This window comes from Trichosurus vulpecula, chromosome 9, assembly GCF_011100635.1.
Source record: "Trichosurus vulpecula isolate mTriVul1 chromosome 9, mTriVul1.pri, whole genome shotgun sequence".
Classification (NCBI taxonomy): Eukaryota; Metazoa; Chordata; class Mammalia; order Diprotodontia; family Phalangeridae; genus Trichosurus; species Trichosurus vulpecula.
This window is the reverse complement of record NC_050581.1, coordinates 56,035,047-56,052,917: the sequence shown is the minus strand read 5'-3', so window position 1 is coordinate 56,052,917 and position 17,871 is coordinate 56,035,047.

The following is a 17,871-nucleotide window of genomic DNA, read 5'->3' as shown; positions in this document are numbered from 1 at the left end:
ACTCTTTGCGAACCCATTTGGGGTTTTCTTGGCAAAGATACTGGAATGGTTTGCCATTTCCTTCACTAGCTCATTTTATAGATGAGGAAACTGAGGCAAACACGGTTCAGTGACTTGTCCAGGGTCACACAGCTAATAATTGTTTGAGGCCAGTTTTAAATTCAGGAAGATGACTTCCTGACTCCAGGCCCAGTGCTCTATCCACTGCATCAGCTAGCTGCCCCCATGAGAAAATATAATCCTGTAAGAAAAATTGATTTTTAATGAGATAGAGCATATCTGAATATTCCTCATAGTATATTGGGATCATAGGTTATAGGATCATAGATTTAGAATGTATTTTTGGAGGTCATCTAGTCCAGCCTCCTAATTTCATAAATGAAGAAACTAAACCTTAGAGTAGTTATTAATGCTCCAGTTCATTCACACATGTTAAATGGCAGGGTCGGAATTTGAATCCAAGTCCTTGGAGTCTAAATCCACCAATTCTTTCACAATAGCACATTATTTCCCTTTTCCCTTCTCTGAATCTTACTACTATTCCCTACTGTTTTCTCTTCCAAAAATTATAAGGTTGGAGAAGGTGGTCTCTACTATCCTTTTCAGCTCTCACTGCATATGACTGTACCTCAGCTATTCCTCCATTTCAGTACTAGAAGAATAAGTCTTTGTCTGAAACCTTGGGCAAGTCACTTTAGAATTTGAGTTTTGTTCTCTGTTGAAGGAGTTGAATTAAGTATACTCCATAAAATTCCTTCTATTCTTAGTATTATGGTATAGTACTTTGAGGATTTTCACGGGCTGTTGGCTTGTTCAAGGATCCTTTCAACTCTCCCCACCTCCCCAAGAATCCATCTGCTTGTGTAGGGCTTGACACTCCACCTCTAAGTAATGAGGTTTGTTGGATGCCAAATATGTTGAAATTAATTATTTAAAATATGGAGTGACTCTAGTAGACACCACTGTATTTATAGCTGCACTTTTTATAATGGGAAAAAATTGGAAAGAAAATTGATTGATGCCCAGTGATTGGGCAATGGGCAAACAAATTTTGGTATGGGGATGTAACGGCATATTACTGTGCTATAAGAAATGATGGATGTGAAGAATAAGGAGACATGGGAAAATTTGTGTGAACTGATGCCAAGTGAAGTAAGCAGAACCAAGACAATATACACAAAGACAAATAATAATGAAACTGGAAAGAACAACACAAAATGAGACTGAACACTAGAATGGTGTTAGCTATTGTTTGGCTAAGCATGGCTCTGAAGAAGAGATATTGTGAATAAACTTCCCTCCCTCCTTTGCAAAGCTGGAACACAGCATAGACCATTAGATTATATTAATATTTACTAGTTTGGCTTAACCTCATTCTCTACCTGCCTTTATCCCCACTGGTTTTTATTTTTTGTTATAAGGGATCACTGTCTTGGTTGGGGAGAGAGAGGCAGCAGAGATTAATGAACAGGGCACTGGGCTTGGAGTCAGGAAGACCTTGGTTCAAACTCCATTTCAGACACTAACAGAGAGGTTAAATCACCTTGGGCAAGTCATTTAACTTCTCTGTGACTCAGTTTCCTCATCTGGACTTGCTGATCAGAAATTTCTAATTCTCAAACTATGATACTATGGTATTTTATTGGGAAATGAAGCTGATGCAGAAATAGAAGCTACTAATAAAAATTAAAGACTAAATCATCCAGGAAGCTACCAGATGGTCTCCACTCTCTCCCTGGGGGTGTTCTCAGAAGCAGCCTTGCAGTGTCTGAGGTCTCTGCCCTTAGAGGCAGATGCACCAGTGTTTCTGCCTCTTTCGTCAGGGTGGTATATAGCCTTCACTCTCTGACCCCAACTAAGAGTACATACTGCTGGCTCAGGGCACAATTTGTAGTGCTTGCCTCAGGCACAAAAATACCAAATTTGGCTTCAGCTTTTTTTCACAGCCTGATATTTAGAAGCCAATGATTTGAATTAAAGATGGATTCACCTGAACATATGAACAGCTATTGTGGTCTCTGCACATATTATTGAGCATCATGACTTTGAGTTGGAAAAAACCAGTGGTTTGTTTATTGTTGTATCATTAATTGAATCCCTACAGTCACTCTAGCTAAGAGCTTCAAAGCTGTCTGCAGAAATTAAACTAATTCTTATGAACCCTTCTATGAAGTTAGGATCAAAACTGAGCAGGGAAAAAGCAACAACAAAAAACCCAAACAGATGAAATTCCAGGTTGTTTCAGCCATTTAGATCTAAGAAGGAGTAAAGTACTAAAGCTCTTGATACACTTAGTGCTGTATAGACTGGATAAGCAAGAAGAAGCAGTGAGAGATGATTTCCATCTCTGCATCCTTCAGTGGATTGGTTGGATTCTAATATAATGGGGGTGGGGGAAGCAGCTGTAGGGACTGATTGGTAAGTCAGGCTTGCTGGAAGATATACTCGGCTGCCTGTGCATAGAAACATCACCTTGTGCCATTTTATTTAGGGTAAGTGGAAAGAGAGATTCATTAAACTTACTGAAGAGTTAAGAGAGTTTTCCCCTTGCCATCTCCCAGATTTCCTCACTCAATCACCCTACTCACTTGAATTGAGCTTCTGCAAGTTGGTCGCCTTGCATATATTTGGTTAAAGCTCATCAGAGAAATTTTCTCTATTTGGCCTTGCTTTAGCACTTATTATTCTCCTAAGACTTAAAAAACCCTTTTTAGCATCTGCTTTATAGGGAGTTGGATTTAGTCCCCACTGGAATTCCCTATGCATCCTGTTGTTTGTGAGTGGATGAAAATATTAGCTTTCATGGCATTCCCTGCTCACTGACAATGTTATGTTCCATGCCTATGGCTAAGGCATGCTGCGATCTTCCACTGGTTCTTAGTGGGGTTTCCAGGTCCCTGTTTAATTAAAGACAAATCTGTGGGAGGGACCCTGTCCAACACTAATCCAGACGTGCAGTGCTGTTTAACAGATGGCACTACATTTATGGTAGAGCCCTTCTCAATTTTTTCCATCCCTCCAGTGGCTGAACTTTAGAGAATCATCCCAAGTTGACAACTCACATATAATAAGGGATAATTTTAAAATTCCACTTCGACATTACAAGGAGATGAGAACATGTTAAACTCTCTTCATGCCTCTAGACAATTTTGTCTGTTTTTCCTTAAGCCAGGTCATTTGACTGAGGAAAGGGCAAGGTGTCCCTTCCTTCATCCTTGGATTCCCATGATTCAAAATGAAGACACATATGCCATAGGACCTTTGGGACCAGACCAATAATATCATTGTTAGAAGGGAATTCTTGGTGAGGAAACTTCCTCCACTAGTGCAGATTGGCATTTGCTTTGCAATTTAGACATAAAGAGCTGTCTCAAGCACTGAGAAGTTAGATGACTTGCTCAGGGTTACAGTCAGTATGTCAGAGTCAAAAAACATTTATTAAGTGTCTACTATGTGCCACCGTGCACTGTGTTAAGCACTGGTTATACAGAGAAAGGTATAAGACAGTCTCTGCCCTCAGAAGAGCTCACCACCTAATAAAGGAAGACAACACTTACAAAGAAGCTGAAAAGGGGAGGGGGAGGGTACCTAGCTTGGGGGCATGATGAAGTCCTGTAGCTGGGGTGAGAAATGATCTGAAGAAATGAAATTTATAGAGTTGAATTTATTTCACAGAAGGATGAGTTTCTGGAGACCATGAAGTCCAGGAGAACAGCTGGTTGGGAAATTATGAGGTAAATGCCATGGGTGCCCTCCTTAAATGGTGGCAGATCTGGAAGGAACTTTCCAATGTTCACCTTCCACCCAGAAGTAGGGAAGGGTCCCAGGGCTAAGGAATACTGAAGAGGTGTTAGTTCCAGAGTTTGTTTCCTTTTGTAGAATGAGGAGTTTCTGGAGAACGTGAAGTCCAGGAGAGCAGCTGGAGATGGAGTGATGCTAGAGACAAGACTTAAGCCCAGGTCTTTTTTTACTCTGAAGCTAATTCTATTTTCTATGCCATGGGCAAATCACACAGGACCTTGACAGGCATAAAGTGAGTTTAAAGGTCCCTCTAGGTAACTATTCACATTGGCAGATTTGTAGATAAATTTAGTGCTAGAAGAAGCCTTGTAGAGTTATCTAGTTTAATTTATCCATTTTACAGATGAGGAAACTAGTGCCCAAAAAGGTATTAAGGTGATCCTTGGTAAAGACAGAATTCAAATTCAGGTCTTCTGACATCAAATGCAACATTTTTTCCCTTGAACAGATGTTGATTTCTCTGATCAGGAAAGCCTTGTTGCTTTAATGTAATGACTGGGAGGCAAACCCTTGTTTGGGCTTCTGATTACACCTCCCTATGGAGAATCAGAAACATAACCTAACTAATATTAAACATAACCTGATTGAAATAAAACTAGCATCTTATTGAGATGATTGAAGTCCCCTCCTGGGCCTGGGTACCTGTAGACCCATTTAAACTTCAGAAAGGATGAATGATTAAGTTTCAGTGATTGACAATGATTTGGTTGGATCAGGCTCTTCCGAAGCCAGGAATATCCCTTTGTACTGGGCTTACAGAAGGGAATCTTTGGGGCAAAATTGGGGGCTGGGGTAACATTAAAAAGAAGTGATCAGAGACCAGAGAAGCACAATAGAGTTGAGTGTTCCTCTGTCCTGTGGAAGAGGGACAGGCAAAAAGCCTATGTATTTGCATAGATTCTGTCTGCCCTGGAATTGCTAATGGCACCCTTGAAGAGGAAGAGTTAGGGAAACATAATGCAGCTATACTAGCTCTTTCCCATGTACCCTTAGAAGTGTCAATGAGAGGTGGTATTGGAGCATCTCAAGCACCTCATTTGTCCCTAGAAAAGATGGAGCTTCATGCTTCGGCCTATTGGATAGGGGAGGAAGATTTTGTGAATGATGTCAAGTCCCCGGGCAGTTCAGGACCCAGCCTTGTAGATAGATAAGGGAGAAACTCTGGACAGCACCAGCATCCTAGAAAAGGGGGTATCCTGTGTATGTCCCTAGAGGTGGAGACTCAACAAGGGATTGAGCCACAATATGGAGGAACAAAAACCTAGATGTTGTCCTGTGCTATTCTTATGAATTATTTGGATGATGTAGGTCCAGTGGAAAAGAGGTTCCCTTTCTGGAAACTCTATGTTTAGTTTTTTTTTTTTTTTCCCTCTAAGGGAGTCTATGTCTTAAAGTGGTATTATATAGGACTAAAAGCCTTCAGCCTGTTTTGGTGGATGTAGCTGCTGTGCTTCTGGGGTGAACCTCACTATAATATTGTGGGGATACCTCTCTAGCAACATTTTCTTTTCTGGGGGGAATTGTAAAAATCATTTGTGACCTTATATGAGCTCTTGAGTCTGATATTAATTGTTACCTTGAGTGCTTGAATAGAAGCTGAAGTCCTTTTTACCCACATCTGTAGAAACCTAGAAACAGGTTTTATTTTGAAACTCCTAGAGGAAAATCTTGTGGGGAGGGGAAACTCTGAGCCAAAGCAATGTGATTTTCAGAGTATCCCCCAATATCGAACCCAGTCCACATAAACCCAGTGTGATGAGTGGAATCTGAAATAACAGAGGAAACAAAGCTTCGAACTTCTGAGCATATTGATTTATTAAGCAATGCGTGCTAATTGCATCACTAACTGGGACCAGGTCTCCTCATCTCAGAACTGGACCCCAAATACAGGGGGAGACTGATTTTTATGCAAAAGAAAACAATTAACAAGATATAAACTGGGATACAAGATGAGGTAATCTGATTTCTAATTGGAGGAAAGATTAGGGATTTTCCAAGTTGGGAGGGGGATGAGTGAGTTTGAAGAATTGGGAGGTGGGGAGAGTGAGTAGGTGTAATTTCCTGAAATCAGAAAAAGAATTGTCCCACTTCCCCCTGCCCCAAGTGTCTGTATTTAATCAAAGAAACAAGGAAACAGAAACTGATTGACCAGTATGGGGCCAGATAAGACATAGGAGTTGCTTGAGATGTATAATTGTGTGAAAACTCCTTACATCAGTCTTCAGATCTGACTATTCTGGTCAGCTTAGCATAGGTCCTTAGTCTCTAAGCAGCAGGCAGAAGTGGTCTAGTTTCCCAGTCACTCCAGGCTAGGTTCAAACAATGTAATAAAGTTTTCTTACAAGACAGAAATTGGACTGACCCCTAACTGAATGGAAAGGGAACAGAGCTAGCTCCAGAATTGATGGAATCAGGTTGTTTCACACAATTCTCACAATTCCCTCAGCAGAGCCTTAGGGTGCTGTGGTCCAGGTTACATACTTATTTTAATCTCTTGCATGTTTTGTTCTTGCTTGGATACAGTAGAAAATTGGGAAAGAGTTTCAATGGAGTTCCTCTCGTTTACATTTTTCTTTTCTTTTTTTAAAGATAACTTCTTCTTTAAAGGAAGTCATGAGAGTCTTTAAAAATAGTATGAATAGGTGTGGTTAAAAGTGAAGCTTGAAAACAAATCCTGAATGTGTGTGTGTTGGGAGGTGGGGTGGGGAGTAAGGTGGGGGAGACCTGATTTAAGAAGCAGTTGTTCAGAACAGAAGGTAACTTCTAATTGTGGTTGTTTTGCATGGAAGCCTCATTCAAATCTGCAAGTATTTCACTGTTCAAAGTGTTTACAATCTCTTTTTTCATAAGTGACTCCTAGTTGCTCAGTCTAAACTTTGGTACCCAGCAGTTAGGGTCCTAGGGCCCTAACAGTATCACATGACTTTTCTTTTTGGCAAGAACATGGAAACAAAAGAGAAGCCAGGTATTGATCAGCAAGTGCAAGCAATAAATGCTATTGTGCCAAGGACCCCTCACTGTGCCTGGATAAGAGATTTCATGAAAAATAAAGGGGAGTAAGATCCAAGACTCTGCCCTCTGCTATTACTATGAGTTATTTGGGCAGTGCCAATCCAGTGGAAAGGGGGATTACTTTTTTTTTGGCAACTCCAAGTTTCTTTTTTTCCTTCTAGGAAGAGTCCAAGATGCTATAAGACTGGAAGCTTGTATAGATAGACCCTGAGGTATGCTGATACGTTGGAAAATATTTAACAACTGACTCTCCGAATGAGCAGGACAGGCTTTTATTTTAATTTGCATTATTAACATTTTCTCCATTATCTTTCTTAAGGCTAGACAATCAAGGAAATAAAAAAGCCAAGATTAGATTGGTAGCATTTGCCAATTTCTAAGGTGTAAATGCTAACACTGAAAATTTAAAAAAATGATTCCAACTAGCCAATTCTAGCACACCCCTGGGTAGACCTCATCATAATGGTAGAATAGGACATTCCTAGTAAGTCTAAGTTAATTTTCTCTTCTGGGGGAATTGTGTTAATCGTTTATGAATTGTAATAACTGTCCATATTAGCTTATTTTGAATAATTCTAACAAGCTCTTCATTTATCTATTTAATTAATTGAATAATAAATTAATTAAGGTGAGGTAGAGAGTGATTTAAATTTGTGACTTTGAATATTACCTAACTTTTCTTTACAAGGCTCCTCATTATCAGTCTCCATTTCACCTAGGCATAATGGAAAGAGTACTAAAGTGGGCAATTGTAAAGGAAAGGACTGGGATAAGATCTCCCCAATTTTGACACACCAAGATTCTATGATTCTAGCAAAGATTAAAAATATAAAACTCGGTTGAAGCCAGATGGTTTTGGCAATTTCCCAAGACAGAATGTTGATCTTTTAACCAAGGGTGGTGGTGGGGTTGGTGAGAGTTAGTTACCACACCAGTTGTTTCTTTGGGTTCCCCCTTAAACCAAATAAACTTAGGGGTTCCCTACCTTGTTTTGGTTCTCTCTTCTACCTTGGAGGGAGCTTCCTTCATCCCCTGTGCCCTGAGTACCCTTAAAGGTATTCCACTTCCCTGGGCAGCACTAATCCTTTGAAACGGGGTAACTTCCCTCTGATACATACTTATAATTAGGCTACCGATTGTGCCTGGCTCTTTCTGTAACACTCTTGGATAAATGGCCCTTGAAGATTTGTGGGTTACTGAATCCTTCTGCCTCAGTAAACCTGAAATAATCCTAGGCGGTGGATAAAAAGCCAATGTCAGACATCCTAATTTTAGTGTTCTCCCTTGTGATTACATTTAGGAAGTATTTATTTAACACTTCAGTTATTTTGCTATTCTCTCTGACTTCATTTTGCAAAATATCCTGTAATAATCTGCCTCCTTCACTGGTTCCCTTGCTATTCTAGTCCTAGAAAACACTTCCAGCCCTGTGTTCAGCAACTCTAGCCAGGAATATTTCAAAGCTTCATCTTGCATTACTAATGCCCTCCTTTATCTTCATCCACTATCGCTCTGCATTCTTTCTGGGTTTTCATTATGGATTGCTTTCTTTGCTCTCATTTAGCCTGTTTTGGTGAATGTTTCCCATGTTTGAATGAGTATTTTCTATATTATATGTTTCTATATGAGTCTGTAGAGAATATCTGTTTTCTCTTCTCCGTTGTTCCCTTTGTCGCTACACACCATCGTGGAGGCGTAAAAATTCTACTTCTGTGATTTAATGGTCTGTTTTTGTCTCTCAGCAGCATTAGTGTTACTTGGAGGTCAGATCCTGCTCAAATCCTACTTTCATCCCACTGGAAAGGGATAGTTATCACTGTGTAAGAATCAGTTAACATTAGATTAAAATTTTCATTACATTCAAGAAATCAACTCTGTCATTTTACATACTGGCTTCTTGACTCAGTGACTCAGTAACTCTATTAGAAATTCCTGATACAAAACCCATTAATTTTAATGACTTCCGAGATGAGTTGAGGAAAAAGGCTCCCCCTATGTACTAGCTGTTTAAAGGTCTGCAACTACAAGTGTTGCAGACTTTCCCCTAAGCCTAGTACTGTACTCCATACCTAATTTCTCTCTCTGTGTCTCTCTGAATTTTTGTCTGTCTCTCTCTGAGTCTCTTTCTCTGTCTTGATCTCTGTCTCTCTGTGTGTATCTGACTCTCGGTCAGTTTCTCCCCTACTTATTGCTATTTATTGGAGAAAGGAACCCTGGGGACCCAAGTCTGCCTTTGCCTGTGTGACCCACGGCACCTCATGAGGACTGGGTGCTGGACTATGAGTGGATACCAGGGGATATGATATAGATTTGGTCTGATGCTGTTGTGCCAGCATTTTGAGCCTTCTGGGGAATTTAAACAGAAATCTATATACTTGGGAGGCTGAATGATGACATGGAGCCAGGTCTGCATTTGGAGTCCGAGTACCTCAGTTCAAATTCCAGGTAGCCGCTTACTACTTGTGTGATCTTAGACATAAATAATAATAATTGTAATCATAGATCATATTTATATAGTGCTTTAAGGATAGCAAAGTGCTACACGTATATCATTTCATTTAATCCTCACAATAGCCATGTGAGATAGTTGCTGTTGTCATCCCCACTTTACAGGTGAAGAAACTAAGTCTGAGAGAAGTTAAATAAGTGCCTAGGGTCACAATGATGGTAAGTGTTGGAGGCAGGATTTAAACTCATCTTTTCCTGACTCTATCCACTGTACCATGTAGCTAGGCCTTAGTTATTTCTTCCAGATATAAATCTATGATCTCAGTATTACTGCAGGAAGGACATTTAAATATCTGCTACTACCTCCACACAGAATCAATAGTTTATCAGCAGTCATTAAGTAAGCAAGTATTTATTAAGTGTCACTGTGTGCGTGCGTGTGTGTGTGTGTGTGTGTGTGTGTGTGTGTGTGTATGTGACACTTTGCTGGTTGCTGGGGATACATTGGAAAAATGAGCAAGTCTCCTCCCTCAGGGAGATTGAACTCTACTGATAGTAACCCTGCTGCCCTCTCGGAAGACTCAACCTCTCTGTATTAGGTTTTGAAGAAGCACCATGACCAGCACTGGGCCAGGTACACAGAGGGTACTCAATATAGACCAGCACATTGTTGTCCATCCTTTTTTCTCAAAGAGGACCAATGATATCAGGAGGATAATGTCTTGACTTGCAAGTAAACTGAATTTAAATGAGGCAGAGCTATGCAAAGTCATCAGCCTCACTCTCTCCTCTAGGATCATCGGTGTCCAGTGGCAAGACATAGGTCAGGACGACTGGCGATGCTCCTGGATGCAATGAGAGACCTTGGCCTTTTTAGGCTATGGCCTCAGTTTGTCTAAGACAACACCCTTTCAGTGATTGAGGGTTAGATAATAATTGAGGCAAAATGATGATGATATGAAAATAATCACTGATTAGTTCTCTGCAGGAGATTTCTGTAAGAAATCAAAATCTGTATCCTCATAATTTCTCTAGTAAAATTGTTCTAGTATTGACAGCCAATCAAGGCTTCAACCAAGGGTGGCAACCTTCAGGAAGACCTGGGGCAGGATCTCCCTTTGTATGTTCATTGGCATATTTTAGCAAAGCCAGCAGTGACTATGTGCTGTGTCTTGATTTGTGACCAAGTTCATCTGCAAAGACAATGCTGCTAGCCATCTTCTCAAGAGAGGTGTTAAGTGGGCCAGGAGGTAGAGTAGAGTGTGCTAAATTTGGAGGCAAAGGTCCTAGGTGCCAACCCTGGATCTGGTGCTTTCCACTAATGTGACCTTGACCAAGTCATTTACTTTTTCTAGATCTCAATTTCCCTATCTGTAAAGGAAGATTGGACTAGAAAACTCTTAAGCTCCTTCTAGTCTAAATTGATTATCTTATGATCCCATAGCCTCTAAAGTGTTGGTGGGGAATTTACAATATATTTTTTAGCTATTGTTCATTCATTTATGGAGATAAGTCCCATTACTGGACTCCTCTACCTTAGTGACTGAGTCCTATCTGTGGGAAGCTACTGACCCCAGTTTGATTCTTTATACTTGTATCCTTAGCATAGGATCATTGATTTAGAGCCAAAGGGTGCTTTAGGGGTCATAGCATCCAAGCCCTGGTTTTGAAGATGAAGAACTGAGGTAGGTTAAGTGGCTTCCCCAGGATTTCCACACGTAGTGAGTATCTGAGACAGGATTTGTTCTCATTCCTTCCTGACTCCAGGTCCAGTGCTCTATCAAAATGTCTTGACTCAAATGCATATTTTGTAATGGAGGGAATGTTTTATGTGATAGATTATGCAAGTACTTAAGAATGCAGACCTACATCAAAGAAGTTTTGTGCTCCTTGCAGGGTTTTGCCTTAAAACATTCTTCAACACAGAGTTGTAACTAGCAATTTTTGTGCCTGAGGGAAGTATCATGAACCATGTCTGAAGAATTTGACCGGAAATATGCCTTTGGTTGGAGGGAAGTGAGTCAGAGTCCTTGAACACTGGCAGAATTCTGCTGATGTAAAGGTGGAGGCGGGTGGAGGTGGGTGGGGAAGGGAGGGTAGGCACTCTCCACAGCCTAATTTGTTAGCTTCCAATTTTAATTAATGTTTTGTGCTAATGAGATGCTGTAGGAAGCCAATGATATCATTGTTCTTTGAAGTCAGCACCCTATAAATTTGGCACTCTGGGCCACAGCTTTGGTCAGCCCCTTCTAGTTACCGTTTTTAATTAATATTCCTTTGAGTTAGTGAGGCCTAGTCTTCTAGGCAATTTAGCCTATGGAGAGGTATTCATTGACCACATTCTCCTTAGGAGTCTAGTGGACTGATCTTGGCTCAGTCCTCCTGACCTCTCATTCGGTACCTATGGGACAGATGGCCTGAATCTTCCCTGATGTTACCTTGACTTATGTGAAACACAAATTTCTGCAGCTGCATATTGATGCCGTTATAGACAACAACTTAGTGTTTCAGAGGAGTCTGCATGTTACAAAAAGGGCAGCAGGTGTTATTTAGACTAAATTGACCTTGAAATTGATTTCTTTATTTTATGACTTACTGAGAGGAGATTAATACTTTTTTTCCCCCTGCAGTCTGAAACAATTTACATGGTAATAGAAGGCGTAGTCAGTCAAATAAATTGCTAGAAGTGGTAGTGTTCCAAGAAAAAAATATGGATCTTACTTGCATTGATTTCTTTGCCCTAGGGAGAAGCTGAGATTTTAACATCTGGGAATAGGGAGCTAAATTTTATCTCTCATTTTTAAAGGCAGAGGGCTGAAAAGCTTAATCTGACATTTACACTGCATTTTCTTGGTTGAGGGAAATTAGGGTCACAATGAGTGTGCTCTTCATTCAAAGGTTAACCAACATTTCCAGAGATGTTAAGCTCTGGGTGGTTGATATGAGGACAGGTGGGGTGGGCACAAATAGTATTTAAAGCAGGCATGTCAACAGCCAGCCTTGTGGAACTTGTGTACCACTGGGCTGTCAGTGGGAGATCACTGTGAAGGTGGATGCAAAATTAGTGAAAAATGGGGCTTGGGCAAGGGTTGGGATGCAGAAGAAATTAGGAAGTTCAGATCTTCCTTGATCTTCTAATCTTAGAGAACTGGTCAACTTTCCCTTCAATGAACATCTATGATGTCTCCGTTAGGTAAAAAATGAGGAATAGAAATAGAAATAGGAATAGTATTAGGAAAATAGAAATTTTCCCACCTGAGAAATACCACTAAGTTAGGAGTGGCAGTGTAGGATGGGAGGAGGGAGGAGCAGGACTGGTAAGGTGAGAGTCGCACCCCAATCTGCCATTTGGTAGCTTTGGATTTGAACTCTTCTTGCTAATTAGGCACTAAGCCTTGTCCTAGCTGCTGAAAGACTACCAACACTCTCAAAATTTGACATCTTGGGGCAAAGCCCCAGTTGTCCCAGTGTGTGTATGTCACTGGTAATACAAAGGTTAAAAAAATAATAACCCATCTCTTGTCCTCGACAGGCTTACACTCTACTAAGAGTTTGAGGGGGGAAGAGAGGGATGGCATATATAAAAGTAAGTATAATGTAGAATTTGATAGAAGAAAAAAAAATGAGCCAGGAAAACTGGTCTAAAACCATTCAAGGAATGCACAAAACTATCACTTTCACTGGGTGGGGGGGGGGCGGGTGAGGTTAGGTAAGGCTTTGCAGAAGCAGGAGCACCTATAGACATAGGGTCATAGATTTAGAATAGGAAGGGATCTAGCTGAACTCCCTGATGAGTTAACTGAAGGCCCAAAGAGATTAAGAGACTTGTCCAAGGTTACATTGGTAATTAGTATCAGGCTTGAGATATGAATGCAGGACTTGTTACCCCAGAGCTAGTAGTCTTTTTACTACATCACACCATAGGGCATTTGAATGGCTTTTAAAAACAGAGAGATTTTCACAGGCAAAGATGTAGAGGCATGCATAACTCAGACATGGACAATACTTTGTGTAAATGATCACAGGTAGAGAATGAAGGATGAGGCCTAGGAACAACCCTGAGTCTAATTTGTCTGGAACATAGAGCATTTTGAGGGGAAGAGATATAATACATACACATATATCTGTATATCTATATATCTATCTATATCTATATATATAATAAGATGATAAAAGTAGTGGTGCAGTGGATAAGAGTGCTGGCCCTGGAGTTAGGAAGACCTGAGTTCTAATTCAACCTCCAATACTTACTGTGTGACTCTGGGCAACTCACTTCACTGCTCTCTGCCTCAGTTTCTTCATCTGTAAAATAAGATAATAATAGTACCCACCTTTCTGAGTTGTGAGGATAAATGAAGTATCAGATGTAAAGGGCTTTGCAAACCTGTATAAATACTAGCTCGATGATGGTGATGGACCTTATGTAGATCTAATTTTGAGCTCCATAATGATTCATCTTATTCTTACCTAATTTTCCCTCTGCACTCCTGACCCTTTCCTTTCTCCCAAGAGAGGGAAAGAAAAGACTCCCTTATGTAGGAGAAAAGACATTTAAATCTTTCCTTTATTATTATGGAACTCTGGGGTGCTCTATAATAATAAAGGGCTAAGGCCTCCTGCTTCCCAGAGGCCTACCCAGCGGAGAGAGCCAATGTTACTCTGCTCCCGTCTGTTTTTCATTTTCCAAAGCTCTTCTTGAGTGGAGTGCTGAAGTTTATGGGTCTCCAGGGACAACAATCCATAAATATTCCAGCTGTGCTCCAGCCTCCATGCATTCCTGCCCTTCTGGTACCACTTGTATTAGATGACCAGTGGGCATTAGTTGAATTTGGCACAGAGAGGGCTTTGTTCTAGGCTTGCCATAAACTTGAAGGATGGGTTATTTAAAGGTCATTTCTAGGCAAAGATCAGTCCTGGCGGTCTTCCTGGCAGATAAATGTTGCTGTTAAATGCTACTTACCATTTTTCACTTAGGGAAATGATGCTCCCACCTTCTGCCAGAACACTGAGGATGGGATCATTTCTGAGCTGGGGCTTCAGAGAACTCTCTGTGCTGGCCATTGCTTGGTATTTAATAGACATTGCTGCAGGAGACTGGCATTCAGGCTGCCTGGTATAAATGACTGATTTTTAGACCTTCCCTGAGAGTAGAGAAGAGAGGATACACAAACATATTGGGCATTTGGAAGGCAAGAATGTGTTTCAACAATCCGGCTAGCAGCTTCTGTGGGGGTGTAAGATCCACCCACAGCCAGCACCCAGAAAGCTGCCAGCATGCTGCTAAAGCACAGGTTCTTTTGATCTGCCTTAATAAGGAAAACAAGGTGAAGGGGTTGACAAGTTTACTTTAATCCAGCATACAGACAGCATTCACTTAGTTCAGGGGAAAAAGCCAGCACCCTGAACTTCAGAACAAAATACCAACAAATTGCAAACATTAACAGACAGACCAAATACAGATTCATAGTTACCAACATCTAGGTTCAGCCTGGGAGCTCAGAACAAGGGCTGGCCCAGAGTCACGCTCACCACAACTGCTGTGAGTAAGAGAGTTCCAAAGAATAGACAGCCAACCCCTGGTTTTTATATCTTTTTCAGCATCAGGGGTGAGTCATACATGCAACTCACCCAAGTGACCTAGAATCCTTACAAAGAGGAGGACTTAAACCCACGTGGTCTAAAAGCCTCTGCTCTCCCAGACATGTAAACTAGGCCCTCCCTGGAGTTAGGCCCACCTTGGGCCCCACTTTAGTTGCCAATCCACACCCACTAAGGTTTTGCACCTAATAGGGGTTTGGGCCTGGGGCTTAGCACCTAGCAAGGCTCAATGAATTACTCAAAGGGAACAAAAGCCAAACTATTCAAGGGCACTTGTTCAACTAAGTGCTAAGGAGCCCATTTTTGGTTACCAACACAGAGTGTCACTGTGGAGTGGTGGAAAGGACAGACAGAAATGCTGTGTGTGCTGGTGATAAAGTTTTCTAACTATACAAAAATGTCTAGACTCTTTGTGGAATACTATAATCCCATCCCCTAGACACCCAGTTCCTAAGACTAACTGTTGTAAACCTTCCCATCAGAAGGAGAAATGGTTAAATATTGCTCAGAATGGCTAAAAAAGACCACCATGGGTCAGCACATTTCTCCCAAGAAGATCATTCTGTGTGGTGTCCCTATGTGAAGCAAAAGGCCTGGAGGAAAGATGAAATAGGACACTCTTCCCCTCTGCTGTCCCACTGTTGGAAAAGTCTGCTGCCTTCAAAGGTGGAGCACAGGTGGGGGTTGGTTAGGGAAAGGTTTGCCTTCCATAGAAGCATCCCTTGGGGCTATTTCCCTTCTCTCTGTTCCTCTCGGTACCTCTTTTTCCTGACAACCAACCAATCAAGAAGCCAACCAGCATTTATCAAGTGCTTACTATGCTAGGTGATGGAGACGCAAAGACAAAAACAAAACAGTCCCTGCCATCCAGAAGCTTATATTTGATCAATGTAATCAGAGGGAGATATAATGTAACCAATATAATCAATCAAGGAGAGAACACGTATCCATATAAGTAGATGCAGAGCAAGTATAAGATAAATGCAATGGATTTTGGGAGAGTAGTGCTAGCAGCTGAGGGGATCAGGTCCAATAGGAGAAGATGCTTGAGCTGAGCTTTGTCCTCTTTTTCACTCCAATTCCTGATTGGTCAGTTGTTTAGAGGGTGACAACTATGTTATTGAAGTATGAAGAAAGCGTGAGGTACACATATGTGGGGGCAGCTAAGTGGCAGGGTGAATAGAGTGCCAGACCTGAAGTCAGGAAGACTCATCTTCCTGAGTTCAAATCTGACCTCAGACACTTACTGGCTGCGTGACCTTGGGCAAGTTACTTAACCCTGTTTACCTCAATTTCCTCATCTATAAAATGAACTGGAGAAGGAAATGGCAAACCACTTCCAGTATTTTTGCCAAGAAAAGATGAAATGGGGTCCCAAAGAGTTAGACATACCTGAAATGACTGAACAAGAACACACATATGTAGACTTGGTTCAACTTGACTTGGCTTGATGTAGCCAGTTCATTTCTACGTGCCATTTTAGGAAGGACTTTGACAAGGTAGAGCTTGTCCAGAGGAGGACCACCAAATGGTGAGGGGACTGGACACCTTGTCATTCAAGGATTGGTTGAAGGAACGAGGGATGTTTAGCTTGAAGAAGAAAGAACATGGACGAAGGGTGGCAGAGAACAGCAGAGCATTATGACTGTCTCCAAGTATTTGAAGAGCTGTCTTATGGAAGAGATATTAGACTTAATTTGTTTGGCCAAAAGGGAAGAACTAAGAGTATTGGGTGAAATTTATAGCAAACCAGATTTCAGCTCGATAATAAGCAAAGCTCCCTAACAGTTACACCCTTCTGTTGGCCCAGGAAAGGAAAACTATGCAAAACAAGTGCAATCTCTCTTCCACATGATATTGTATCAAATAGAGTTAGAAGTCTTTTTAATAGATGGAGTTAGAATAGGCTGTCTTGGTAGGTAATGAGTTCCCTGATGCTAAAGTTCTCCAAATTCTCCTCCTCCTCTTCATCATCATCAACATCACCACCATCATTTATATAGGGCATCATGGTTTTCAAAACACTTTACAAATATCTCATTCTATCCTCATAACAATCCTGGAAGGTAGGTGCTATTTTTATCCACATTTTACAGATGAGGAAACTGAGGCAGACCAAGGTTAAGTGTCTACAGCCACATAACTAGTAGGTGTTTCAGAGCAGATTCGAGCTCAGGTCTTTCTGACTCTAGGTCTAACACTCTCTCCATACTGTGCCATCTCTGCTAACAATAAGATTTAAAAACTCTTTACAAATATTACATCATACGGAGGCTGAATGGACACTCATCAGGGATACCAAAGAGGGGATTCCTCTTCACTTGTGGGTTGTGGTAGTGGACTCTCAGACTCCTGCCAGCTCTAAGGTTCTGTGATTCCTTTCTAGGTAGGTCTTTGAAAACAAGGACAAGGGATATAAACACAAAAAAGGTGGTAGACTCTAATAGCTTGGGGAGAAGCAGATGGATTTAAGCAGGGAAACCAGACTCTGAGAGGCTGAGTGGGGGACAGGAGAATCAGGTTAAGCAGTTAGGGATGTAGGGTGTTTCAAACTTGGCTCTGCCAATTCAGAATATTCCTTGCTGTCTGACGTATCATTTTAAGTAACCACCTGAATATATGTCTATAAAATAGGACAGTAAAGGAGCCCATGAGAAACACTAGTTTTTGGCCTTGAGGCTGTCAGAGAGTACCTTCCTTATTTCATTCTATATTGTAAAGAAGTGTACCCTGAGAATGTATTTGTCCATGGAACTAGATTGTGGGTACTGTATCTGACCCCATTCCCTACCCTTCAGGTTATCCTCCAGGGCTTTCTGAAACTTTAATCAGACTTGGGTTTGAGGTGCCAGATTTCTTTCTTAGATGTTTAAAAAAAGGGCAAACTTCTCTCTTCACAGCATCTTTGGCTAGGGTAATACGCTTTTAACTCTGGAAGGAAGATGTCAGTGAAGACAGGTGTGTGTCTCTGCAAGGATGGGGTTGGGGTGTTGGTGGCAGAAAAGATTGCAA